The sequence below is a fragment of the Galeopterus variegatus genome, unplaced genomic scaffold (assembly GCF_000696425.1).
Source record: "Galeopterus variegatus unplaced genomic scaffold, G_variegatus-3.0.2 Scaffold10960, whole genome shotgun sequence".
Classification (NCBI taxonomy): domain Eukaryota; kingdom Metazoa; phylum Chordata; class Mammalia; order Dermoptera; family Cynocephalidae; genus Galeopterus; species Galeopterus variegatus.
The window spans coordinates 49483-54997 of NW_007737071.1; the positions used below are offsets into that span (position 1 = coordinate 49483).

The following is a 5515-nucleotide window of genomic DNA, read 5'->3' on the forward strand; positions in this document are numbered from 1 at the left end:
GGGACCAGGCTCATGTGAGCTGCATGCTGGCCTGGACATGGCTGTTGAGTGACTGGTCACAGGCAGACTATTTGCAGTCTCTGTGGCCCTTGTGTGTTCAGTATTGAATTTTCTCATTAGTCAAAACTTTTTATTGTTACTCTGATCCCAGGCAGCACAAATCCATAAAGAGCAAAGCTCAGAGAAGGAAGAGCCTGGTGTTGACTGGTTTCTCATCCAGAGAGTTGAGGTCTGTGCCATCTTCTTCCCTCCACCTTATTTTGCTCACATCCAATTTTAGTGACTTTACACATAGGCACATCTTCATTCTGTACAGGATTCTAGTCTTTTCCTCTAGGTACCTTCAAAGGCAGTCCTACCGTAACCACAATATCAGGAAAACAGAGACTGTGTTTCAACCCTAAAGCCTCCACCAAAAAACTGTTAGAACTAATAAACAAACACAGTAAAGTTTCACAATACGAAATCAACACACAAAAACCAATAGCATTTCTATATGCTAACAACAGACTATCTGAAAAAGAAATCCTGTTTACAACAGCTACAATAATAAAATAAAATACTTTAATTTTAACCAGGGAGGTAAAAGACCTGTACACTGAAATCTATGAAACATTGATGAAAGAAATTAAATATGACACAAACGAATAAAAGATAACCTGTGTTTGTGAATTTGGAAGAATTACTATTGTTAAAATGTTCATACTACTGAAAGCAATCTACAAGTTAATCCAATTTCTATGAAAATTTCAATATCCTTTTTCACAAAAATCACAAAAACAATTCTAAAATTCATATGGAAACATACCCATGTCAAATAACCAAGACGATTTTGAGCAAAAAACCCCCAAAGCTATACGTAACACACTACTTGACTTCGAACTATATTACAAAGCTATAGTAATCAAAACAGCATGATACTAGCATAAAAATAGTCACATCAACAAATGGAACAGAATAGAGAGCCCAGAAGTGAACCCATGCATTTATGGTTAATTGACAAAGTTGCAAAGGACACAAAATGGGGGGAAAGATAGTATTTTTAATAAATGGTGCTGGGAAAACTGGATATCTACATGCGGAGAATAAAATTGGATTTTTATCTCATACTGCATACAAAAACCAACTAAAAATGGATTAAAAGCTTAAATGTAAGACCTGAAACTGTAAAACTAGTAGAAGAAAATATAAGGGGAAAACTACATTTGGTCTGGGCAACAATTTTTTAGATTTGACCCCAAAAGCTCAGGCAACAAAAGCAAAAATAGACAAAAAGGATTACATCAAACTAAAAAGCTTCTGCACAGCAAAGGAAACAATCAACAGAATGAAGAGACAACCTATGGAATGGGAGAAAATATTTGCAAACCATACTTCTAATTGCTAATATTCAAAATATATAAACTGCTCAGTAGCAAGAAAATAAATAACCTAGTTCAGAAATGGCCAAAGGACCTGAATAAATCTTTATTTGTCAAAAGAAGACATACACATGGACAGCAGATAAATGAAAAAAATTCTCAACATCAATAATCATTAAAGAAATGCAAATTAAAACCAGAGTGATATATCACCTCATACCTGTTAGAATGGCTATTCCAAAAAGATGAAAGAGATTGCATTCAAGCTAAAAATATACTTTATTTATATGGGTATATATGTCTATTACGTGTATAATAACCAATGATAATATAGTGAATGTACCATAAAAATGCAAACACGTCTAATTCAATGTGTGGCTCAGCGAAAGTTGGTCCTGTTTTTGCATATTATATTTAGCAGTTTCTAATATATTCTCTGTAATTGATATGGACTAAGGATGTAGCAGATATTTTTCTCTTTTCAGAATTTCTCTACCAACTTTTCCCAACATCATAGCAGTAGTTTCAATATACATTTATTTAACATTACACATTATAGGTTGAAATTCTGATTCTTGGTTTTTGATATTGTTGCAGCAAATTGCAAATTGTCAGAAAAAAATAATGCTTGCTACAATAAAAAAAGACATATGATAATAGTAAAGGATTAGATATAGCAAAGCTACTGTTCAGAAAAGAGTCCAGAAAAATGCGAACACAAACACAAACCGTTTCTTTATTGCTGAATTGGCATTATGTTAAGTGAATAGAGTATGTAATAAATGGTGTGAGGACTTAAAAAGGAATTTGGATTGCTGTCTTATATCCAAGACAAAAATAAATTCTAGGAGGTTTCATGTCTCAAATATAAAAGACAAAATTATTAATCCTTTAGATCATGGTAAATAGGGTGCTTATTATCAAGATCTATTGAATACAAACCATTAGGGAAAATACTGACAAATTAAACATATTGAAATTAAGCACTTAACAGTGGGAGGTGGTTGGGTGGGGAAGAAGACACAACAATCACAACAATTCCTGGAACTTGTTCAGACCAGTGAACAGATATGATGTTGATGGGAGGAGGNATTCTAGGAGGTTTCATGTCTCAAATATAAAAGACAAAATTATTAATCCTTTAGATCATGGTAAATAGGGTGCTTATTATCAAGATCTATTGAATACAAACCATTAGGGAAAATACTGACAAATTAAACATATTGAAATTAAGCACTTAACAGTGGGAGGTGGTTGGGTGGGGAAGAAGACACAACAATCACAACAATTCCTGGAACTTGTTCAGACCAGTGAACAGATATGATGTTGATGGGAGGAGGTGAGGAAAGGGGGAGCGGGAGGGGGGAAAGAGGAATTGGTAAAGGGACATGAAAATCAACTACACTGTATAGTGACAAATTAAAATAAAAAGCTGATAAAAATAAATAAATAAATAAATAAATAAATAAATAAATAAACTTAAGAAACTAAGCACTCTGTGCATTCACTAAACAGAACAAAGCAAATGCTTTAAACAAATCTCCAATGCATATAAATCACAAAGGATTGATATTCCAATTAAAGAACTGTTTTGAATTGATAGGAAAATGATAAACCGTTTAATGGAAATATCATAAATACATATGAGGGTATTTCAAAAAGTTCATGGAAAAATGCAATTAAAAGATAATATGCATCTTTCTATGAACTTTTTGAAGTATTTTACAAGAAAACAAACCATTAGGGAAAATACTGACAAATTAAACATATTGAAATTAAGCACTTAACAGTGGGGGGTGGTTGGGTGGGGAAGAAGACACAACAATCACAACAATTCCTGGAACTTGTTCAGACCAGTGAACAGATATGATGTTGATGGGAGGAGGCGAGGAAAGGGGGAGCGGGAGGGGGGAAAGAGGAATTGGTAAAGGGACATGAAAATCAACTACACTGTATAGTGACAAATTAAAACAAAAAACTGATAAAAATAAATAAATAAATAAATAAATAAATAAATAAATAAATAAACTTAAAAAAAGAAACTAAGCACTCTGTGCATCCACTAAACAGAACAAAGCAAATGCTTTAAACAAATCCCCAATGCATATAAATCACAAAGGATTGATATTCCAATTAAAGAACTGTTTTGAATTGATAGGAAAATGATAAACCGTTTAATGGAAATATCATAAATACATATAAGGGTATTTCAAAAAGTTCATGGAAAAATGCAATTAAAAGATAATATGCATCTTTCTATGAACTTTTTGAAGTATTTTACAAGAAACAAAGAAATAAATGGTCATAACATGTGAAACGACTCTCAACCTCATAATAAGAGAAATGTAAATTAACTAAACAACACTGTAGTCCACTAAATTATCAGAGTAAATGCAAATGTTTTGTAATGATATGAATCACCAGGACCAACTACTGGGAAAGTAAATTGGTTCAACCACTTAGGAAACTCTTTGGAACTATCCAAATGTGGAAAGCGGCTCCCCTAGAGCTAATAATAAATACCACCCCCATATATAAAACTTTCATTTCCACCAGGAGACATGAAAGAGAATGCTCAAACTGCTTTATTCACAGTAGCAACACCATAGCTACCCAAACTTTCATCACCAGAAAGGCTACTTAGTTTTTTATAGCCCCCATACAAAATATAAAAAATAAAGAGCACTGAAAATAAATGAATAATTTCTAAATGCAAAAAAAAAAAAGTATTGGATGTCAGAGGCACAACAACCAAGACACAAAATTTATTCCCAAAGTTTTAACTTTAATAAGGTCAAAATAAGGCTTACTTAATAAATTATAAAGGGCTATAAAAAGATGTACTAGAGTCCTATGAAAATGACAGTTTTTTAGGATAAGTATCTACAATGTTGGCAATCAGATACTGGCCCCCATCAATGCAGTGTCTCTCATCCTGGTGACATTGCAGCTTCCTTCTCTCTGTGTCTTCTGCACTTCCGTCTATCTCATAAAGATATAGTTGATTATATTTAAGACCCACCCAGATAATATGGAGTAAGCTCTTTCTCTGCAAAGGCCTTTTTCCCAATAAATGACATTCACCCTTTTGTCATATAAGTTAATATTCACAAGTTAGGGGGACTCAGATGTGAATGGATTATCTTGGGGGCAAGCATTCAACTCACCACAAAGATTCCTCTTGGTTGACCCCGTGGAAAGGTCTATTATCAACCGACCCAAGGAAGAACACTCAGTGTTTTGTCTCTGGGAGTCATGGCTGACTATGACACCTGTGTCTGCAGCCCCCACCAGGTAACCATGAGAAAATCAGTCCTAGGACAAACCACCCCACGGAGGGCTGAGTGAAGCCCTACTCTCTATTCCTATACAATCCCTAATTCTGAAGTCTTTGTGATTAATGATTACTCTCTTTATTGCTTGGACATATTGGAGTTAGTGTTTCTTTTTCTTAGAAGAACCAAAGACATCTTCACTGATGAAGTTCAAATATGTCACAGTCATCGGACACCACTGAGATCATCTAATTATTTCCATTTTATACAAAATAAAATTGAATGTGGTGGATACTAATGTTGCCTCAGAAGGATATGGTTTGCCAGTGACCACTCTCAAAAATTACTAGATGGGGGTATAAAGTCAGCTGCCTTGCTGCACCTGAGGCTTAACTTTGAGAAACGTCTGCATGGCACTAATGATGGCATCAGTGGAACCCAGTCTCTAGGCATGACCACGCTCTTGCTTAAATCCTTTTCTTGCCCTATTCTCCTTCCCCAACTTTGCATCTTCTAAGAGTGATCCACAAGAAAAAACTACTAAAACTGGACCCTGTTTCAGGCTCTGCTTCTATGGAACCTGAGTAATGAAATAGAATTTAGAGAATTGAAATCATTTGTCAAACATCACAGAAGTAGGTAAAAAAGCAAAGTCAAGTTTCATCTTCAAGTTAAAATGCACTTGGCCAATATGTTCTCTAGTGATTTTAGGAGAACTTGGTGATGAAAGAGTCAGACACTCTGTCATGAGGATTTCTGTCACTTTGACTTATTCTGAAACTCACGTTCAAATCATACGAGACAATGACAGAAGAGAAGTTATCCTGTCGATGAGCTTCCTCAAGGCTCTGTTCATGTCCCTGTTCCTCAGGCTGTAGA

The 5515-nt window shown here is 34.6% G+C and overlaps 1 pseudogene; it reads right to left on the reverse strand.

Moving 5' to 3' along the window:
• Nucleotides 1–5048, reverse strand: part of LOC103610340 — an 8160-nt pseudogene extending 3112 nt beyond the window's left edge.
• Nucleotides 5049–5515: the final 467 nt, after the last annotated feature.